The following is a 24,363-nucleotide window of genomic DNA, read 5'->3' on the forward strand; positions in this document are numbered from 1 at the left end:
AAAAAGCTAGACAGCTTTGTCCATGTCATTCGCCATATGTCTGGAAAATCGTGGGGGGCCATCGAAGTCATCTCTACTACAGCTATACCAGGCACTTTTTGTTGATACCTCCGTTACAGTGCTCCTGTTCTTTCTCGTGTTTGCACATCTGCTGTCCGTACACTCGAGAGTGCTCAGGCCCGCGCCCTCAGAATTTGCCTAGGAGTACCTCGATGTACTTCTACATGGGGTACTATTACAGAAGCACGCGCTTGTCCAGCTCGCGTTTATCTTAACACGAGCCACTGCGAGTACATCTGAGGTTATTGACAAGGCACCGAGACCATCCACTGAGAGACATTATTAACCACGACCCAATGCTGCATACTCGGAAGCTGTGATGTCGCAGCAAGATTGCTGCCCTCGATTATGCCACACAAGCGACTCCCGGAGTACCTCTCTGGACGATGCCTAAACCAATCGTGCGACTCTCGATTCCGGGGATAACAAAGAAGTCAAAAATACCAACCGCTGGACTTAAGCATTTGCTTTATCGTACATTGCCCATATGTACGGATATACGGTGCATATTTTTGATGGGTCTGTCACGCAGACGTCCTCAGCAGCAGCTTTCACGGTTCCTCACATGGGCATCACGAAACGCTTCAAGATAGCGCATCGGACATCATCTACTGCTGCTGAGCTGACCGGCGTCCGACAAGCTGCCCGCTACATTGTACAACAGAGTCCCGCGAAATGGAATTATTTTGTGACTCCAAGCCGGCACTTCAACTTATCAGCAATTACATGAAGCAAGGAACCGCATACAGTCCTTGGTGTGTGACTAATGAATATGTTATCTGAGGCGTTCTCAATCCGGGCATACCGTTGCATTGCAATGGATTCCAAGTCACTGTGGCATAGCTGGAACGAGCAAGCTGACGCAGAAGCAAAAATGGCGCACACTAACGGCGAAGTCATATCAATTCCATTTTCCCGATATGACATCAATGGCTTGCTGTCTGAATCTATGAAAACATCTATGACACGCTTATGGATGACCCTAATTATCGCCAAGAACGTCTTTACAGACTTGACTCTGGTCGTGCTTTTTGATTCCATTCGGTTAGAAGAGACCAAGAAACACTACTACATAGATTGCGGCTGGGGTTGCGTATACACGAAGATACCTTGCAAGATTGGGCAGGAGCGAAACCCTAACTGCAGTGTGTGTCACACGTCTGAGACTATCACCACATCCTGTGCGTGTGTCCTCAGTACGCGACGAAAGACAATCACTTAAGTGCGTCGTAGATCGTCTGGACTCCCGACCTTTTTCGGAGGAGAAGCTTTTGGGTGCTTGGGAGCATGCAGACCAGGCCCAACGAAGTTTAAAGTGCCTATTGAGATTTCTAAGTGATACAGGTTTAGATGCTCCTTTAGAGCATGTGCGGCATAAAGACTTTTGCGCGTGCCCTGTCCCCGTGCAAAACAGTGTGTACAGTGGACTCATTTGCCATACCATCGTCGCCTATCATCACACCTCCCTCTTTCTCTTTCTTTCCCTTTCCCTTACCCCCGTGAGGAGTAGCAGGCTAGAACCCGCTTTCCAGGCCGACCTCTCCTCCTTCTTCTCATTAAAAGCATCTTCTTCTTCTTCTGAGCCACTGCTACCGAGGTGTCGCACTTCGACTAAGCGAGGTGAGTTTGGAGAACGCACAAAACAGCGAGTACGTACTGCGGTGAGTGTCACTATGCGTTCCGTACTACAGTGTGCGAATTACACCAGTAACGAAGTGCACTTGTCAATGTGCACTCAAATTTGTAACGAAGTGCACTTGTTCAATGTGCACTCAAGTTTGCCCGTGTGAAAGGGGTATAAACTTCTAAGTGCGTGGGTATGCGTTTTATAATTCCTGTTGCATTCCACCCTTTCAAATGCCAAAAATCGCAGGCAGGAATTTCTCTAAGCATCGAGATGCTGTAGCTGCATAACGCCCTTTCTCTCAGTCACTGTAATGTGGTGCTTGAACAGGAAACGCATAATATCGTGAGTCACACAGAGGAGCAAATATCCAAGTTACAACGCGTAACTCGGCATGCCATTACAGTAAAACCTCGGTGATACGAATCTCGCGGGGTCACCAAAAAATATTCGTATCATCCGAAATTCGTATCACCAAAAAACATGGAAATTAGTATGCGACAGAGAGAAAGTTGGCCTACGTCTTAATTTAGTGTTTCTCAGGGCCGCAGCGACGTCATGAACAGCTCTGAAAGATTGTGAGTAAAGTTTTAGACGTCAACGATCATACTTGTACTCGTAAATATACGGTCCATGCGCGCGTGTGTGTTACAATGAACCACATGTGTGTGCCCCGTGACCGCCCGCTGCACCTTCCTAATCTTACTACGCTTTTCTGCATGACACCAAAGTACTGCGGCGAATGTGACTCGAGATAGAGGCTAAGCTCCTACGCCAAGATCGCCCGCTTCGTCTCTTGGGGTCTTCGTCCACCTTTAATGGACTTCATGACGGACCCGCACCCAAGTTTCAGTTTTGTTTTATAGAACGTCTGATTGCGGGGACATGGCTTGCATCGACGTGGCAGGCACGTGTTACACAGTACAAAGACGCTGCTGCCTCGAGCACAGGAGCACGCGTGAACGTGCCGGAAAAAAAAATCGCGGCGTCAACGTCATCTGTAGTATAAACGCCTCCAAGATTCGCGCGCACTATCTCGAAGGCACGACGCACCGTTGATGGTCGCCCAGCGCGCATGCCCGCGCCCGCGCGTGACTGCCGCGTCTTCCGCGAGAGCGCGGGCAGCACCTGTTCGTACCTGTGCGCTAGCATACGTTCGTACCAAACGCGCGGGTGCAAATCGGTTCGCAACAACCCGTGCTCCAATACAATGCAGGCTAATGGGCCTTGGCCAGGACCGCAGAAAATTTCGTATCACCACGAAATTGTACGAGCCGTGATCGTATCACCGAGGTTTTACTGTAGTTCCACTGTATGCTATCGTTCGGGGTTCTGCGCTGCGACACCAAAAAACAAATATGTGCGTAGCTGCAGAGTAATTATTGTGAATCAAATCTACTTAATTTCTCCACCAGCCGATTATAATTTTTTGCACATTCCCTTTGTGCCATATGTTCTTCTTAATTTCGCTTTACGTGCTAATCAAAATGACTGATTAACTATTCAAGGATTTAATGTAGTATTCATTAGAAACAGCTTCGTTCTAATTTATGTGAACAGCCTAGGGTAAATTGATATTTTGAATCTCATATTATATCTGCCCAATCCTTGGCCGATATCCCTGAGTGGATAGCGTAATATTCCTTGGGAGTACCACTATCATCTCGCCAACTGCATGCTCATGAGCCATTCATAACATGGTGTGAGAATGCCACCTAATATCAGCTGCGTGACATACACTGGTTGTACATAGAGCACCCGATCATTATGAAACTAGTTACAAGTTTACCTTCCCAGTGCAGGGTAGCAAACCGAAAAACTTCTGTTAACCTCCCTTGCCTTTCACTTAACCTCTCTCTCTCTCTCTATATTCCAAAATGACCCGCTGCTCAGCATAAAGTACGTCTTTAAATCATGGCGCAGCCCTTCCGCATTCTCCGCATCCCCCTATTTTCTAGTTTATTATCCCCTTCATGCACACTTGTAACATCAACTTTATGGGCTTGTCAGCACCTCGCCTTAACTCAACCGGCTTGAAACACCATGTACACTCTGTTCACGCTTCCCAAGTGGACACATAGCGCTCATTGAAGTTCACTGCATGGCGCATTGCTGCAGAGGATCACGTTGCTGAAGACACTGTCATGCTGGACGAGTCGTTCATCGTGCCGCTTTCCGGGAGCCACGCCAAACTTGTAATTTTTCTTTGCCGGAATGGGCATAACCGATAAGAAGTTGCCAATGTATCCTAGTTTTAGAGTTCATTATCTTCATAAAAATATAAAACGAGTATTACTTGGGAATAAATAGACTAATTAAACCACTAACGAAGGTTACTGCAAAAAGCACAAATCAACATATTACCACCCTCGCCTTCTTGCAATAGCAGCTGGAGTGCCTTGGAATTTCACACATTTGCAATCGTTCCTGGATAAGTCGCGCGTGAAGGGATTATACTGCCAAAATAATAGTGTCCGAAGGAGCATAAAAATATAAGCAGGTGATGTCAAGAAATTTATAGAATTCAGTCCGTATAAAGCTACCTACTGCCATCGTCCAAGACGACCGCGTCACCGCGCGGAAACATCTTTCCTCTTGCGTAGGAGCACTCAGCGTTCGTTCATATAATTTATCAGAAAGATGTAACGGCGGAATGATGCGATGATATATAGCCTCGAGCAATTCAGGCATGAAGGATGGGTGCTAATATTTATTAATGGCGGCATCATTCTCCTAAAACACATCATCCACGCACATCATTCCAAGTTAAGGCCATCGGTCTCCTAAAACACATAATTCCCGCGCCACTCACGTAAACTCTGCGATATTGAATGTATTGTAATTTATAGGCTGCAGAGTGCTGTAACATAGCCGACCTTAAGAAAACGATACTTGTATCATGTATCGAATTAAAAGTGTAAGCTGTCGCGGGCCGTTAATCTCGCAAAAGTATTGTTCTTCGAAATATGTAAATATTTTGCTCGCCTAATTAACCTGGCCAACCGTACGCAGTGTTCTGACCGCATATATTACGATACAGATTTAAACACCCTCTTTCCCTTTAGCTCTGTGTTTTGAACACAGGGCGTGCGGACACAATTTGTCTACCAAGATGCTGCACCCCTCGCTTATACAAACTACTGGCATCAGGAAAATTAAGTGTTCTCAATTCGAACATGATGCGCGCAAACACGGTGTTTATGCCTTAATGAAGATAAAACATATCAGTTTTGGCATGTCCGCGTAGCAATACTGCTGTCTCCCTTTACGAACTATTAATGCTGCGTGAAAAAGCGGACAAGGCACAAGGCCGAGCATGAATTAAGCATCTATTTCGTGTGCAAAAAAGGAAATCAAAGGGAAAATCTAGACATCCAGGAGCATTTACTTGCTAAAAATGAAGGCTACCAAAGGGAATCGAAACTGCGCCTTACCATAGGGGCCGTGCTGCTTCGCGTCCCTGAGCATGCGGTCCAGCGTCTTGTAGTACTGCCACTTAGTTTCGGGAGGGAATGCCCATTTTGTCGTACACCCTGCGATCGCTGCGCTTCATTTGACACGTATCTTGATGTAGCGGTCGCGTGCATTTCTCCACTTGTTCTTTGCCTGCCATCCTGCACAACAACAAATAATCAGGATTGTGTACGGGAAGAAACACTGTAATTGTTAGAAGTTTTCGCCAAGGCACGCCCCATAACATGACCCATCATTCACGGATATGGTTCCTATTCCTGCGGCAATAAGGGAAGTTCAATGTCTTACGGTGCAGCAAGTGCGCTATTCATTTTTCGCCAGCAAAACTGTAATTTCAATATTAGTACATCTCTGCGTCGTCCAAATGAAAAAATATTCCACAAAGTCAAGCTGACGTAGCAAAATAAAACATGTTGGGCTAATCTTTTATATATATAGTGTGCCAATGGTAATGACGCAACGCAAGGCGGACAAACAACAGGTACAGGGAAGTACATTAGTTGGCAACTAGACTATTTGAAGAAATGTTCCTTTTATACCTGATTGTTCTGCGCAAATGTAACTGCGCACCTGTCTGCCTGCATAAAAAAGAACCTTTCTTCGCATAAATATAGTTACAAGTTGACGCTCTTTCCTGTACCCTGTTTATTCGCCTTGCGTTGCGCCATTACCTATGCACTGATGTAGCAAGAAATTACAGTGCAGCATCTTTACCTCCTTACACTGAACACTAGGAACAAATGCCGCATTTGTGTGCACAAGAACTCACCTGTTAGTCCGAACCACTGCCCTATTTTCACCCATTGGCGGTCCTTGAGGGCGAATCCTTGTATTCTGGGTGATTGGTGTCATACAGGTACCGGTGCTGCTGTACAAGCTCCAGAAAGCGGTCCCAGGAGAACTCCTCCATCAACATGAAGAGCATACAGGCACCCAACACCAGCGCAAATCATAGAGCCGAAAAGGCCCAAGGAGTAAATAAACCATCCACCGAGCGCACGATACAGGCAATACCGGTGTAAAATCCAGCCGTGGCGTGAAAACCAGCCGAAACACCGTCTTGCGCGCTTTACGCTTCAAACGTTTCTCCCACGACGGCACACAACATTCCATCGACGCGCGTTCCGGGGAGCAGACGGGAGGGCGGCACGCGAGGGCGCGCGGCAGGATGGTGGCGGAGCGAGCCGGGGCTGCCAAGCGAGACTTCTCTCCCTTCCCGAGGAAGTTAGACTGCGAGTGTGAGCTTGTCGCTACAGTAGACAGCTCTGATGTGGTGTAGGCATGTTGCACAGCACTCCAATTCTTATGGTGGCGAACCGTAGTCACGTCATGCAACTACGCGTGCAGCAAAATGGCGACACAAACACGCCGATTCTTTCACGTTCCGCGTAGCTCCCTCCCGCGTCGCGGCTGTTGCGGCGGTCGGGGAGGCGCCGCCCGCCGTTCGGCGGCAGTGCGTGACGTCAGGGTTTCCGAGGCTACCGCGCTGCCGTGCCGCGGCGGCTGCGGCGGCACCGCTCGGCGCATTTCTGTTCTCCTCTGTGGCGGGGCGTCGAGTCGGCTGCACGGCAGCGGGAGCGGAGGAGCTCTGTGCGCCTATTCTTGGTCCAGCTAAAACAATGCAGTATGCAGAGCTCGTATCGCAGTCTCCTTGCAAAGCCGCATCATCGATTCGCGGTCTCACCAAAGCGAGTTTACTCTATAACTGATCGAGAACGAATATTAAGTGTGCGTTGGTTGCATTGTACAACTTAACTTTCCTGACTGTCAGGTTTAACGCAGTCGGCGTGATTCAAAGTGTGCGTAAATATGTGTTAACACCACGTACAATGAATTTCATTTATTTTGATGGAAATGGTACACAGTTTTCCTCTTCGAAAGAAACAAACAAAAGTGCACAGTAGTATAAAATCTCCGGAACAGGTAATTGACAAATGAATTGTATCAAGCATACAGACAATAGTGAAGGGAGAGAGAGATTAGAAGGACGAATACTTCGATAAAGGGATTAGCGATATGCAATGCACAGCTTACTTTGGTTTTTTTTTTTTTTTTTCTGAGGGCGACCGCGGCCGCGGCGGCCGAATTTCGACTAAGGCGAAATGCTAGGGGCCGTTTGCGGTAAGATGTCGGTGCACGTAAAGAACACAGATGGTTGGAATTTTCCGGAGCCCTTTACTACGGCGTGCCTCATGATCATATCGTGCTTTTGGCACGTAAAACCCTAGATATTATTATTACTCTGAGAGCGAACCATTTAAAAGTAATGTCGTAGTATTTACGGCAAGCAGACAGCAAATAATTCAAACACTGAAGGATAAACCCAGTCAGCAAGCACATTATTTCTCGGGATAACAGGTCACCAAGTAAACAATACCACAACAAAGGTGCAATTCAGACGCTACTGAGAGAAAACAGGAATTATTCAGTTCATGACTGCCCCACCAAAAAAAGGGTGCGCTGTTGGCGGCTTCGAGGCCTTCAAATTCACCAACGATGTTTTTATTTCGCGGTGTACATAACACTCGCATACAAACACACAGAGACAGGCATATAGGTGTTGTGACTCTCCCCAACCACCATACCTCCGAAATGAATCCGGGCTACATTCCTGATGCCCTATTAAGGTGACCAGAAGCCAAAACTGACATCTTCGCGTAAATGGGCAGCGCGACACAAACGAAGGACAAGAAAACGGACGACACGAGCGCTCGTGTCGTCCGTTTCTTGTCCTTCGTCTGTGTCGCGCTGCACATTACCGAAGATATTAGTATACCAACTCGACCAGATCGCTCCCGTTTAGCCAAACTGGTAAGAAAAAAAACGCCAGATGTCACAGTCGCTTTTGAATTGGGTAACTTAAATAAAGCTGAAAATAAGATGAGCGACTTTTGCTGTGCCAATGGTCTTTTAAATGTAACATGTGGTTAAGACACTTCCTATAAAGATAGACCGCTCTAAGTTCAGTAGAAGCTTAAAGGGAACCGAGATAGGAAAGCCGAGAAGAAAATCTGCATTCCTTTCAATGGTGGCACTTAGGATAGCACAGAAACGTTGGGCCAAGGTGAAGGGTAAGTAAAATTACCACTTCCAAATTGTCAGAAAGCTACAATAGAAAAGAAAAAGTGCTTAGCAGCAGCATCAAAAAAATAATAATAAAAGAAACAAGGAGAGCAACACAAAATAAGAACGAGTGATCTCTTCAAAACACGAAAGAGTGCAGGAGTTTTTCAGACTATAATTGCAGCCATTACACGTAAGGAAAGTGTATCGCGCTGGTTGAAGAAATGGGGAAACGACGAAAAGAACACAAAGAAATATGCATAGGAAAATGAAATTCAGGATGAGCCTTCAAGACAATCAGAATGAACTCATTCCAGCAAATTTACCGTTGGGCTTGTTGGCATTTCATCTTAACCGCCATTGGTAACGCGAATCCAGGACGGGAAAAAGCGCTACGCAGGAACACACAGACGACGCTACACGTCACACGCACGTTAAAGTCCCTGAAACTTCTAAAGTAGCGACATACGTGCATAAAAGCGCACCTCCTCTCTTTTCTCCTCTCCTTGCCCTCTCCGAGGCTGACGCCGCGTCGGCATTGGCCAAGTGCCGTCACGTGGGACAGCGCGCCGCGTTCGTTTGTTTACAGTTACTCGCGACTGCCATCTTTGCTCCGAAGTGCGGGCTCGCTGGTTCTCAGCGCCACGTGTTCTATGGATACGCACTTTCTATACCGCGTGCCTTGTGCTCTGTGATACCTCGCACACAAACCGACGTCGTGGTTGGTTGCCATGGGCTTCTGCTGCGCTTTCGGATGCCGAAACAATAAAGCGAAGGCAAAAACCGTCCGGGAAGCGCAACGAGTTGCCGAAGGAGGCTGGTTGCACCGAATCGGAAGATAGAACTTTTCGGCCGCCGCTTTCGACGCGACTGTGAGGTAAGTTGCTATCCTCCCACTATAAGTACTCGTCGAGGTTCGCGCAAATAGCTGCGTGCTATAACGCCGTAGACAGGTGTCAGTTAATTGTGCAGTACGTCGCTATTCCTCACACGTTTTATTGCTGCTTCTGCGGGTCTGTACTCACCCTGTTTTTTTTTTTTCAAGAATATATGGTTAGGTTTTCTGCTTGACGTGATGCGCCTACTGGTTTGAGTTTGCGGTATTGGTTTGTGCGCCTAGCATGGCACACCGACTACGGAGGCACGCCGACTGACGATCGAAAATGTGATTGCGAAACTTCAGATATTCGGCGCAGTTCTTTTGAACAAACAAAGCTGCAGTGTGAAAACTCACATTAGGAGTGGTACTCTCTGTTTTTGTTGCGTGCTTGGTTGTTGTTGTTTTTTTTTCCTGGAGCAAAGAGCTTTCTCTGGCTCTTGTACCTCGACAGATCCACCGGTGGACTTGCGATAGAAGGTAGGTACCCAATGGACCACAAACAATCCCCAGTACATCCGATGGATGTTCATTGCCGGATGTTCGTGAGTCCAGTGGACATCCGTACACATCCCAATGACGTACGGCGGATATCTGACGGACCGTCCCGCGCAAACAAAAAGGCGTTAAACTGGACGTCCTGGATACGTCTTTCACGGATATTCAGACGTCCGCCGGACTCAATAATTTGGACATGAACGTCCACGGGACACCTGTGGGATTTTAAATGCGGACATCCGTGATAAATCCGGAATTTTTGAAGCCTTAATTAACCCATATATGCCCAGTGTCCTACATACAGGACGCTTCTTTGATGCACTCTAACATCGCTATTTCTTTAGCTCATGACTAGCGCCGCCTACCGCACCTCAAGCAGGCCTCATTGGGGCCTCCTTGATGTGCTGTAGGTGGCGCTACTCATCAGCTAAAGAAATAGCGATGTACTGGGGAGTGCATCAAAGAAGCGTCCTATATGTAGAACACTGGGCACATACGGGTTAATAAAAGACTTACATGCATCATTCAGTTCCACATTAACAAGCCTAATATCTAAATTAACAGTTATGACTATTCAAGTTAATATACAGTGCCTTTATCATGCATATTTTGGCTAATTTGGTGCACATGGAAGCAGTTCTCATACATTTATGATGACTGCACACCAATGTAACTTACATTAAATATGTTGAATGGGCTCTTGCTGAGGATGTTGTTTCTTGAGGTAATATGTTGTCACCCATGGAAACTTTACCAGTAAGAAGGTCTTTTAGTTGCTTTGAGGGCACATATTTGTGAACGCAATAGCACAGTAAATAAAGTAAAGCATGGTGCCTAGGTTGTTAGGAGTACAGCTTCTGAAGCATTGAAAATGGAGAAGTATAAGTTGGTTTTTGTTGGTGTATCGCTTGTCATACTTCAACTTTTTCCATGCTTTAGAGGTTGTGCTCTAGTCAGAATCAGAGCACCAATATATGCACCATCTTTCACTTGCTTTACTGTGCTGTTGCGTTCACTAATAAGTACCCCAAGGCAAATATAGGACAGTCTCACTGGTAACAGTTGGATGAGTGACAACATATTAGCACAGGGCACAAGATCCACAGCAGCAGCCCATTCAACAACACTCATAGCATCCCCAGCAAGTTCAACATCTTTAATGTTGACTGCATTGGTACACAGTCATCAGAAATAATGTATATAAGCCTTTTAATAAGACTTGTGCAGCTTTTCGTGACGATCTGACTGAGGCATAGACTTGCACATAAAGCAGATCAACAGAATTTTTATTAAAAAAAATGCCGCAAACACATCACTTGTATGCATAAAAACACCTGGCACAGCAGACCCTGGCATATGAACACATTAACTAAAAGCCGATAAGGACCCACAAGAATTGAAAATAACAAGATAAAGTGTACATGTTAATTTCAGCATCAGTAGAGTAGCACAGAAGAGAAATAATAAATGCACCTTGAAGTCACTTAACACAAGATAAAGTCTACTGTTCCTTTACTAAGCAATCTGCCCTTAACTTGTTTTACTTGTCCACATAAAGCAGTGATGTTAACATGTTTTTCTGAAAGAAAATGAAATTACTAGAATAAATTGACTACGCTTAGACCTGAACTACAATACTGCAACCTAAAGAAACAGAATAGAATTGAACAAATATCGGGCACAAGGAATACACACGAATTTTGTACATACATGAAATGGCATGTTTCCAACAATAAACAGTAATCCACATGATGCAAAAAACAGATGGTCCCTTTCATTGGATGTCATGAATATAGACTCATAGCAATTACACATTATCTGTAGGCATATCCAGAACAAGGACTGCACAGAAAAGTTAATCTATATAAAGTAGAACAACGGCATGCAACATACAGCAATGTATACACTATGTAGAAAACTGATTGGGATACTTCGCTAAGGCACACCTTTCCTGTAGCAGGAAAATGTTCTTGGTGCTGCAAATATACCGGGTGTCCCAGCTATCTTTAGCCAAGGGTTGAAAATTACAATAATAAAGGCAGGCGAGTGAAATCAGTTGCGAATTGCCGACAGCCGCCTTGCGCACCACAGACAATTTTCTGTTCCGTAATTGATTAATTTGTTAATTAGGATTACTGAATTAAATTGCTAAATATTTACTTTAGGCAAGAAATGCGACCTGCAAAGTTCGAGAGTGTCTTCAGAAACCCCCATTGCATTATTTGCGATAAAGAAAGTCACATATACGATTTTTTCCAAGCTGCAAAAAGAACCACGTGATGCTGCTCTCAGCTGTGGCTTAACCACGTGGTTCTTTTTGCAGCTTGGAAAATATTGTATACGTGAGACTTTCTTTATCGCAAATTATGCAATGGGGATTTCTGAAGCCGCTCTCGAACTTTTCAAGTTGCATTTCTTGCCTAAAGCCAATATTAGCAACTTAATTAAATAATCCTAATTAATAAATTAATTAATTCCGTAACAGAAAATTGTCTGGTGCGCAAGGTGGCTGTCAGCAATTTGCAACTGATTTCACTCACCTGCCTCTAATATTGTATTTTTTTAACCCTTGGCTAAAGATAGCTGGGACACCCGGTATATGTGACTAAAACACAAACACAAAAAATAAGACGTGGTGAAGGTATCTCGCACTAAATTATACGCATAACACTGTGGTCTCACAAAAGTATGGCTATGCAATAACAGCAACGTATATTATGTAGAAGATAACAGAATCCTTCGTGACGTAAAATTATGTATATTAACAGGCTCTTGCAGGTTATTTTACAAGAGGGCTGAATACTGGTCTCACAAAAGTGCGGCTTCGCAGTGACGTCAAGCTAGTGCTACGTGATGCAATGCAGATGACAAATGAACGTTAAAAAAACCGCTTGCACTCTACACTGTGTATGAACCATGCACTGGCATCTTCAATGCTAACAGTGGGTCAACAAATAGATACACTCATGATTGAAAATTTTGTTGAAGCGCACTAAAAAACAGACGGACAAAAGAGACTGACAAGGACAGCGCTTGCACATGCGCGATGAGCCATGTAACCGCTTTAAATACCTTTTTCTGATCAATAAAACTTCAGTTGTGAGAAAAGAGCAAGCGCTGTCCTTGTCAGTCTCTTTTGTCCGTCTGTTTTTTAGTGCGCTTCAACAAAATTTTCAATTATGAGCGTAATCCAACTGGCCCAACTTGCCATGTTGCTGAAATAGATACACATATAGGCAAACAGAAATTTAGGCAAAAAATATCTCATACTTAATGTTGTGGTTTCCTGGCACATATTTTGTACAGAGGCACAATAAAAAGAAGCAATGCATGGCTTTCAGTGACCTCACCGTAATTGCCATGTCACGTTAATGTTATCAGTACACCGCATCAGGTTCTTTCTTATGCATGCACAGAGCCCAGAACAATCCAGCGGCATTGTGGTCACATCAAAGTCGGTTAACTATGACCTAATTATGCTACCTAGACGTCATCAAAGCGATCGTGTTGGAATACAGCATGGTAAGAACCTGAATCCATGAAACTACATGTAAGCTATCAATAGGAACGTGAAAATATCTCCAAAAATAAAAAAAAAATACCATGGGGTAGCTACCTTCAGTCTACAGAACATGCCTTGGTGTTGAACAGTCCACAGAAGATTCCCAAAGTTGCACAAGGTTCAGTCGCACAAACAAACACAACCAAGCAAGAACTTTTCTCAGATGCACCTATGGTCCCTTGATCATGGCTCCAATCATTTGCAACCCAATGGTAATGACAATGGCCTCCACTTGTTCTGCAGAAACATAAAGGTGCACAGTGAGGTACTGGAAAACAAAACAGTGCAAGCTTGCTTTGTGGGTAATCATCAAGACATCGCACAATATAGCCTATTTAAATGACCACCTCAAGGCACGAGTCGTGATCTAGACAGCTATTTTAATAGTCGAAGGACACTTCCGCAGTAAAATCGGATCCACGCATGAAGGTTGGGCGAGTTGGTAAGAATCCATTACGAAGGTATTAACAGCACATAGACATTAAAAGGTCGGAATAGGCACCACCAAATCAGCGCTCTTTGCCTCTACTTATCCTATTGTTGTTCGTTATCTGTGCCTTGTTACTACCTTGTTAATGCACTTTGCACCACACTGGTATGCTTATTCTTCCTTACTCATTTTATACGCCTACCTTTATTCTACTGGTTTATGACAATGCTGTTGCGTGGAAGTGACACCCATGTCTATGGAAGGAACACCTCGGCGACTGCATGCGTTTGCACTTACTATGGGAGTTCGCTTTCCCGCTCTTCACCACTGTGTCACTACTGTACGCACAAACGTGAGCAGATCTCAAGCGACATCTGTACATTGTTCTCCGTCATCGGTGTCTACGGGTGCTAGGTATTCGCGGCAGGCCTCTTATTCAGAGCACACGTATGAGATTTAAGCTTTCTGAGCTGTCCTGACCGCTTGACCATGATACTTCGGTACGTTTAACAAGGAATCCTCGGAACAAAGACGGTTGTGTTTACAACAATTCGCAAAAACTTGAATCAATTTCTTAGTCTCCTTGCTTGTCTTCTCGCAAGCACGCCCGTCAGGTGGTCGCGACGCGCATAGGAAGCCAGAACAAAAGTTTGACTTGCAGTACGCGAGTTGTGACGGTAGGCCTAACCGTAGTTTTGTTAACGGCGTCAGCACTCCCCGCGCAAAAAATGGCCCTCTAACCACATGCACAGAATAAAAATTCGCTCACCGTGTTTCCAATGCGCACAGTTGATGTGGTGCGACACTTGTAGCGTCTCGAAAGGCGCGCGAAAAAGCCCAGCTGCTGTTCCGTCGATTCGACGATTGTTCCGTCGGTTCTCACTGTTGATGGCCATGACGATTGGAGGTGAATGGGTAACGCGAAACCGAAACGCCACAATAACGTACGGCGACAAGACCGACCAAAACACCGGTTCAGCGAGTAGAGGTTTTCTTTAGCCGTTTTGTTCCGGTTTTCGAAAAACAATTAAAAATAGGTGGTTAGAAGATTTTATTTTTTCTTGAGCACTACGCCAGGAGGTGGTTTTGCAGTATGACTTACAGTGGCAGTCACTTTCAATGTAAAAATCAAACGACTTTTGCTGATGTTTTACATATTACTGAAATCATCGTGATCATAGCATTTAGCTCCACGTACGTGCTTATAGCGCCGACAAAAGCATAAACCAATTATTGTCCGTGGGAGGACATCCGCGGGACGCTCGTTGCTGGTAAATCCCGAATCAAACATCCACTGGACTTCCACCGTATTTTAAAGTGCGGACGTTTCTTTACATCCGAAAATGTACGTCCTCCGTTTGTACGACGGATGTTATTTCCCGGACGTGGACGTTCGGCTCTAAATCGGACATCCAATGGATAAGTGTGGTCCATTGGGTAGGCAAAGCGTGCGTGCCCAACCGAGTCGCAGGGTGCGTTCATCGTTTAGGAACCTCACGTACACGTGTTATTTAGAACGAAGGTTTACGTGCCATTTCGTGTGGAGGTTTATATCCGCCAGTGGCTTTCCGCCGCGGTGGAGCAGAGGTTATGGTGCTCGGCTGCTGACCCGAAGGTCGCGACCGACCGCGGCGGTCACATTTCGAAGGAGGCGAATAGCTTGAGGCCAGTGTGCCGTGAGATGTCAATGCTCGTTAAAGAACGTCAGATGGTCAAAATTTCCCGAGCCCTCCACTACGGCGTCTCTCATAATCATATCGTGGTATTCGGACGTAAAACCCCAGATGATGTTATTATCCGCGAGTCGAGCTCTCGCGAAGGAAACGTTTACGGTGGCAGCTGGCTAGTTTATTCTTTCGCTTGCTCGTTCATTGAGCATCGAGTATAGTTCGTATGTCAAGTACGTCTACGAGGCGCACTTGCGCAATATGGTTGGTGCGTCTAATCTTTTAACGAATCAACCAACGCTGTCTTGACTGGAAATGATGTACGCCTTCTGGCGCATTCTTTTTTCAATGAAGCTCCGAGCTGCTGCTTGAACTGACAGTCATTTTCTAAATAAATATTAGTCGCCACTCTTTAACTAGCATAATACCGCCAACACCCATTGCTCATGTGTTTCTTGCACTATAAAAACTGTCCGCACCCTTTGTGGAGTCTTCTTGCCCCTCACCAACAACCGTCGTCTGGCTAGTTTGCGCCTCCTTTCCTGAAAACTCAGCGCTCGCCGCTTTCCTATCAAGGTGCTGTTTAATAACACGCACGCCATTCGTGCCTGGAAGTACGGTGCGCCCGGCGATAATGCAAGGAAAGACACGCGAGATTGATGGCTATTGTTTCGGGACAGGAATACGCCTCTTAGCACGCAGAGATTTGGCGAAAAAGAAAAAAAAAACAAGCGAGCCAAATGCTGGATATCGTTTTGTGGGAAAGAGATGCCTCAAATACGCCCCCTTTTATACTGCAGTGTACAGTGCTACATAATACAGGCACGTATAGCAGCGTTAATTATATTTACCCAACCGATACTTTGGAACGGCTACCTCTAGTGCGTACTGGCAGCCTCAGTGCGTCATTGGTATGCACGACGAATTCGCCTCGCGAGGATGACGTATACAATGTATAAGTTTCAGAAGGCTTCATGTAGAGCGGGACATTAACGTTCAACATTACGCATGTCCTTTACAAACGCCTCCTAACATCTCCTAAACAACATATAATTTAAAAAAAAGGATACCAAGAGCTAGACGGCTAGTGCGAATGCTTAAAGCGCGCCGCCTGGCAAGCAAGCGCTCTCTTTGCGAAGCGTCGTCTGCTACGCGGGAGCAAGGTAGGTGGCGCCATGCTCGAAAAGAGAGTGCGAAGGAGAGGAGAACGAGGAGGAACGCGAGCGGAGGAGGAAAGTGTCGCTACTTTACGAAGTTTCAGGGGCTTTAGGTAAAGTCGCACTTCGTTTTTGCAAGCGACATGCCTACCATGACGCCGATTAACCTGTCTGGCGTGCCGAAGACCCGCGATAAACATTGGCTGTCGATGGTTAGTGTTAATTCAGTTCGCTGCAGCGGTGGCGTCGAGAAATAAAAAAAATTGGCCCAAGCGGCAACTTCTCCGCAATGAATGGTTGCTAGCGGCGTTGGAAGACAGATGCGCAACTCTGCTACCTAAAGGTAGCATATACAGTAACTCTAAGGGCAGGTTTGGCAGCCATCGAAGTGTTGCGCAAACGCGTTACGCGTTCTTCTGAACATGGTGAAGCGTTGTTGTATTGTTCTTGTTTTCTTGATACATCTACGATACAATAAGGTCTACCGGAAAAGCAGCTGCTGCCAACAGCGTAATGCGTATTTAAAAACGAGAGGGCTCTCCACAAGTTCCGTGTTTTGTAACAGCTTTGTGAGCCCCTGACTTTCGCTGTTCGAACGCAGGTGTTATGTTGCTGGGGTGGACTGCCTTTAGCAATGCTCAGGCAATCGTGCGATGACAAATGGCGCGAAACGACAGAATGAAGGTTTGACTCGTGTGCTCGCCTTTTGTTGTTTTCCTCGTTCCCCGCGAATGTTTCAAAACACGACCAATGTAATACGACGTGCTGCACTGAGTTGGTTACACAAGTAAGCCTGCGCTAACTTCTTAGTGCAGGCAGGAGAAGGAGTAGAGGACACTCCTAGCATCACCTCTCGAATACTCGCTTAAGTCAATCTAATATTATATGAAACGCAGCAAGTCGCGTGGATTCGTCATTTCTGAAATGTTTTGTAGAAGACAAGAGATTATACAAGGAAGTGAACATAGAAGCACTCGGACAACTTAAAAAAAAACTCAACAAAAACTTCAAGCCCCAGAACTGACGTTCACAGCTCACTGAACATACGTTCACTGAATCTGAGTGAAAACTTGGCAATGGCGAGAGAGGAAACTTTCAGATTACAGAAAGCGGAAAAACGCAAGGTTACCGCAATACCCACTGGCTTGGTGGTCCACTTTAAGACGACTTACCTGATAGTAATGATTCATATTCTGAAGTGTTGATCCCACGGGCACGTGGCCGACGTACACAGGCAGTCGTGTCTGATGAAAATAACGATAAATATCAGTCAATTTAGCCGGCACCAATTTGCCATCTGCCCGGTTGAATGAAACGTGAACAAAAGAATACGTCTCTTATTTCACGCCGACCCTTGTTTTTAGCAGTGACGGCTGTCACGATCTAAGAGTTCGAAAGAGCGCCGTGTTTTAGAAAGCAACTGCCCCATGTTTTACGACTATCAGTCATGCGTTACTTCTATTCTGGCTTGCTCTTCTGCTGCAAGCAACATGACATAGGTCTACACTACCGGCGTCTAGTCATCGTACAACCTAAGTAATGCTGTTGATTGAATTGTGGTTTGTTGTCTAAGATAAGGTGTTTTTTTTTAATTCGATAGTTTGTCCTACGGCATAATATGCTTTACACAAAATTGTGCAAATGTGTTTCCTTCATAAACTCCAGAAGGGACCCATGAAGCGGACCATCAATCCACTGCTGTACGTCAGGCGGCCGTGCTGAAGTCCCGCATGCCGCAGGTGGCGTCGACGAGCCGCCTGTAGACCGGACATGTCCGTGAATATGGTTCAGGTCGGCTTCCCGCACTAGCGCAGGACCAAGTGGGAAGTTCGAAGCTGTTTTGTCGTATCCCCCCTTCTCGCGGACTGAAGGCGTCACAGTCACAGCGATATCTCCTCTTGCCTTGTCGAGTGAGTCCGCACGGGAGGTGACGACCACGCGGAGGTGTGAGAGCTCGTGTGGAGGACCGAAGATTTTCTTTGTGAGTGTCCACGGTGTCATAAGAACAGACCCCTGTGGCAAGCCACGTTGCGTGTTGAATTGACCGTAGCTCTCGAGGAAATGAGCTGACCAATGCAAGGACACAGCCAGGCAAGCGAATTCATTGAAGAATATCAAGGATTGCTTCGTGGCTGACATTGTGATCGGCTAGATGTATGTCCATTGCAGTCAATGTTCGCACACAGTGTGTGTGACCACCGATGAGTATCGCAGAGCAGAGGTATTCTAGGCCATCATCGGTTGCATGTTGAGGCCGAAGTCCGATCTGGGCGGGCGGATACCATAGCGAGTGTTCTAGCCACCATGTAAGGCATGTGCCCACCATTCGATCCAGGAGTTATAGTAAGCGCGATTTCTCGCAGGTTCCCGAGAATGACAGGTGGTTTGTCCTGTTCTGGGATGGCTGCAAGAACAGCATGTTTCCATGACGCTGGAAATTTTCTCGATATCCAAACAACATTATTGGTATCGAGAAGACACACAAGTGTCGTTCCTTCCATGTTTTTGTGGACTTCATATGGCGTCCCATGAACGCCTGGAGCTATCAGAGGTTTGCCTTGTCGATTGCCGCCAACAGTTCGGCCACAGTAAATGATGACTCCATGCCTTCCAGATCTCCGTTGCTTGGGGCTGCTCCCGCCTGGTTCTGAATGAAGAATGGGCGTGGAAAAGTGCTGGGCGCACTGTCGAAGTTTGGATACCAGGATCGTGCGACCTCTGGTGCAAATAGAGCAGAATACTTCCCAGACGCCAGGAACGCACTGAATACTGAATCGGGTACTCGTGCACATCGCTTCTTTTTTATCCCTTGATTTTGGGCACTCTACTAAAGACAAATTTAATGCAGTAACCATGGTTTTTAGATTCACATTTTAAGTTTAGCTCGCAGATGTAGCAAATTCCGTCCAGCTATTCTTAGTAGTTGCTTTACGTTAGGTCTCCACGTTTCATGTGTTTGGACTAGAGATGAGGCAAGTGTCGCCATTATTAAAGCTCCCTTTCAAGCGCCACAGAAAACGCAGGTTCCTGGTCTGACAGCAGCGAATAGGACATGTAATTATCCATGAAGACAAACAATACACAATGGCAGTGCTTCATAAATAGGGAGTTTTCCAATAGGGGCCCCAAATCGCTTTGCGTGTGCTGCCTTTGGGTCAAGCAAGATAAGAGTTTTCGAATAGGGTACTACGCTCAGCATTTGCGTCTTGCGCTTGCAGCTTCACGACGGTCAGAAAGGAAAAATACGATGAGTAATAATTAAAAACGTTCAGAGCAAATCACCTTTGTTAAACGTATTCTTAAAAATTTTAATTTGCAAGGTGCAGTGGCAATGAATTCGCTGGTAAACTCCATCGATTCTGTGAGCCGACATCCTTGGCGTTATCAGCCGAGAGAATCAAACTTCTAGCCACCTTGGCTTCGATAAGACTGAGAACTCTTAAGTCGACAACTGCTCTTAAAAACACGGACTATTTCTCGGCGAATATTTGTTGTATGCGTGAGATATGAGAAAGCGATAGTCTATGCCAGCACATTTTAATTCATAATGTCATCCATTGCTCAGAAGTCAGGTCAGTCTGGTCTTGGCTGAGAGCCGTGGCTTCAGTGGGTGCCGCTATGTTTTTTTGACGAAAAGCTTCTAAGGCAGGCTTAGCGCTCTCGCTAAATTCGAGAAACAGTGTCGCCAACGAAAATCCCCAAACTTTGGGTATCGCGCATGCACAGTGGCCTCGACGCTATTTCCATGGGGCCCCTATTCGTAAACTCCCTGATGTCACTGGCCCCGAATATGTACAGATCGCGGGCCTTACAGAACACATGGAAGGTTTAAAAACGTGTAAACTATAAATTGCAAAAAAATATATTACGCTTCCAAGAATACTGCAAAAAGATGATACAGTGACTTGCCCACAATACTACTAAACAATAGATTTTGAGGCAACTAACTACTCGGTGCACATTTGTGCAAAGAAATGCTTGCAGATTGTGAATGCGAATAGTTTTTCAAATATATAGGACTGGAATTCCAGGAATGATTGTCATATGCGCATGTGATATCAAGCTCAGTTACTACGATGTAAGAATGGCAGACTGGGCTTGTTGGTTTAACATATTTGAAGTTATAAGGCGCGAATAGTGTGTGTGTGTGTGTTCCTATTCTTCGTCCGTGTCTTATTCGCGCCTTATAACTTCAAACAGTTACTACCGTACCACAGATCTATGAGCAGGCGTAATGAAGTGGTCCTGATGTGGATAACTAGACGTGGGAGAGCAAAGGCGAATGTGGCTTCTTTCGAAAATCGCTACGAATGCACATATATCACCATAAATGTCCCGCTTACCACGTTCAACTGATACGGGCTGGCATATAGAGTTGTCAAGAAGCCCAAAGCGCATGCTTTGCCGTTGAAAATCTTGCAAAGTTTCGCGAGAAGCTCCGAAAGGCCATCAGACGTTCCCACGTAGCCAGCCTTCGAGAAGGGGTACACAAATGCCTGTGAGAAATAGAAGAGTGGTTGTGATTGTATCAAGATGACAGCAATGTGTGAAGAGACGCACGTGCAAAGACATGTACAGGGTGTTTCAAGAAGTGGGTCCGAAAGCTAAAGGAAATGCGATATTTGCTCGCTGCCATCATAATTACTTATTCTGTACCGGCAGTGATCTTAAGATGAACAGAGATGTCAATTACGACAGTAATGAAAAAAAACATTAATTAAAATTTCGATTAGGGGAGACAGGCGGTCAGGTCAAATGGAAGAATTGGAGCCCTTCCTGCGAAGAGCCCGTTGCCGCTTTGAGATTTTCAAGAAACGGCCGCTTGTAATTTTTGCAGAGTGATGAAATCCAACCAATTTCGCCGGTGAAACCGAAACCGGAACGCGGAAGAGCGCAACTGCCATACTCTTCCGAGACGTCCAGAACGAGCTAGCATCGTTATATGAACCATCGGGCTACTTCGTTTCGTGGGTGTGCGGGCTGCGTTTGCGGTCGAATGTAGAACTACTACTGCAATCGTTGCCGAAACAATGACGTCATTCTGGTAGTCGGCTAGCTACGCTTATCGCCGCTTCGGTTTCGGTTTTGCCGGTGAGCTTGGTCGAAAATCATCTCTTCGCAGAAATTACCTGCTGCCGCTTTTGGGAAATGTTAAGCGGCAATGGGTTCTGCACACCAGGGACTACAATTCTCCCATATGATCCGGTTGCGTGCCTACTGTAATTAAGAACTTACTTATTTAATTTATGTTCATAGTGCAATAGCGCAAAAAACACAGGGACAGAGGTTTTTGCTGTCGGACGGAGTCACTGCGCATGACCAATTCTTTGTTTGTATGTATATATGTATGTTTCTGAAAAAATAAACGTCAGTTGAAAGTTAGCGCCTGTATCGTCTCTCTTGCCTGTGTCCCTGTGTTTTTTGCGCTATTGCACTATGAATTCATACCAACTAGCTCGGCTTTCCGTACTACTGCAATTAATTTATGTGTTATAATTATTGGCCCCTGTTATCTTAAGGTGTCTGTAGCCTTAAGATGTCTGTAGCCATATATATATATATATATATATATATATATATATATATATATATATATATATATATATATATATATATATATGGCCGAATGCAGAAATCACAACTACGCTAAATTTCACAGGAACGTGAAGCATGTTGTAGTATCTTTCACTTTTAGAACACTTGTAATCAAAATGAGGCAATTCCTGATTATAATGTGAACTTTAAAAAAGCAGTCTCTAATAAAAATTGAGTCAAATCCTGCACCTGTTGAAGTCAAACTGAGCCGGATACATGAAGACAGCAGTGCGTCAACAATCGCGACCAAAACAATCAACGTGGCCGCATCCAATCTGTTTCATTTGTGTCATAACTGCTTTCCCATCATCGTGCTTTCCTTCCTTAATCAGTCTTTTTGGGAGCGAGTTGGCACTTACTGGAAGACATGATGTAGTAGGACAAAACTAGAAATACAAAGATTAAGACGCCGATTTTCCGGCTTCTTTCGGCCTTTTAGTGTTTCTTTTCGAGTTTAGCGCTACAGTATCACGCCCTTCCTTCGCTACAAGACGGCATACTTGAAATAGAAGACAACTACAGTGAGGATATTGGACAGCGATCTATTTCTTGATGAAGAAGAAGTGATCCGAAACGGCATGGCATATAAGGAGCTAAGAAGAAGAAGAGCTGAGGCATTTTTTGAAGGCCTTCTACATATGCCAGGAACAAGAAAACGCTACCGACAGTCCAGAATGGTGCGCTTTTTGCCTGGAAGGACCACTCGTTCTACAAGTCTAGTCATCCCCATTACGCCCATGCAACAAAGGAAGGCACTGACGGAAGCTCAATGATGGCGTTAATTATGGCGCAAAATATTGCTATGTCGTTCATTCACTGCGATGTAGACTTCTTTTGCTAGCTAATTCAAGCCCACATGAAGTGTTCCAATTCATAAGAGTGAAATAATATTTTGCTCCTCAATATCGACGATATTGGGCTACATATATATTTAGCAACTACGTTTTCTTCTCTCTCTCTCTCTCTCTCTCACACACACACACACACACACGCACATATATATATATATATATATATATATATATATATATATATATATATATATATATATATATATATATATATATATCACATAGAGTAGGGTTCAATTGTTGAACAGTCGAAGAGCTAATAGGATATAAATGGTAATTTTCAGCTTTGTTTGCCCAAGAGTTTCGATGGGTGGGCACACACAAAAATAACGGAAGTCTATGCTGCTGTTTATTGCTTAGGTACAGAAGACTGCCCAGAAGCATGTCCTTTTGCTATTTTTGCTATGCTGCTGTGTTAAGTTACGATATATCGGAAATTTCATCAATGGGTCAAGGAAGTTGCGCAACGCTTTAGTTCACATGTAGGCACCAATATAAAAGGTGTATAAGCTATCAGTAAGCCTGATAATTTTCCGATAGGACTTTCTCTTTTACTTTCGCATCAGCTGTTCATTTGTACGACTGCAACGTCTACTTCCTGAAAGAAATATTGTCGTTGGATGTGCATACGTGAAATAGGGAAGGCACATTGACGACAGCACTTGACGCTGTTTTTATTTATTTGTTTCACTTCATTACGAATAAAAACACGTGCATTGGCTCTCTAAGATTGTTTAAGAAAGTCATATCCTATTTGCCACTGCTCGTTCTAGCTCAGATTGCGTATGCAAGAACAGATTGGACGATTCTGTGGCTCCGTTAACACACAAAGTAATTCATTTTTATCGCCAACAAATTCAGAAGGCCCTAGCCTACGCCGTCAAAATGTAGGAAATTAGGCGTGTTATTGCAGGAACATCGAGCGGTGGCGTGGCCAGCTGTGCCTTATGCTTGGGCATTTTCAGTCTTACGAAGCAGCTTTTTGCGGCAGCAGTTGTGGCTTTTGGCACTGTCAAAAGGCACGCTGATACAAGAAATACTGATACAAAAAAAATCGCTCTTCTCTTCAGCGTCCCTCTAACGGTGAGACATCTTTAGCACGGTGGCTAATTGATATTCGGTGCAGGTTCAGCCCGTGCGGTGATCATGCTTCACACGTAAAAGTACTCACGGTAATTAAAGGAGTAAAGGGCATTACGAGGGACATCGGAGGCCCCATGCGGGAAGTGTTGCCTCCAGGACCGTAGGCAACGACAAGGTCGACCTGCAATGGCGACAAATAGTGCTCACTATTTCGAAGTATTCTATGGGAAGTAAACGGGACCTTTCAATATGTACTCACGAAACGGAATAGACGCTGGTGTTCACCTTTAGACAGGTGCACGTTTTTGTAATATAACGAGGCGCAATTAAAATTAAGGCTAATACAATGTTTAAGATGACATATGGGGGCACTATAACGAACCACACGAGAACGGTGTGGTGCAGTGGTGGCGAAGGAGGAT

General features: G+C 45.1%; 1 protein-coding gene across 2 annotated transcripts in view; it reads left to right on the plus strand.

Annotated features, from left to right (window-relative positions):
• Window positions 1–24,363, plus strand: part of LOC119387555 (actin-binding Rho-activating protein) — a 75,540-nt gene that overhangs the window by 14,035 nt on the left and 37,142 nt on the right. The window lies entirely within an intron of this gene.

This window comes from Rhipicephalus sanguineus, chromosome 3 (genome assembly GCF_013339695.2).
Source record: "Rhipicephalus sanguineus isolate Rsan-2018 chromosome 3, BIME_Rsan_1.4, whole genome shotgun sequence".
In the NCBI taxonomy this organism is placed as follows: Eukaryota; Metazoa; Arthropoda; class Arachnida; order Ixodida; family Ixodidae; genus Rhipicephalus; species Rhipicephalus sanguineus.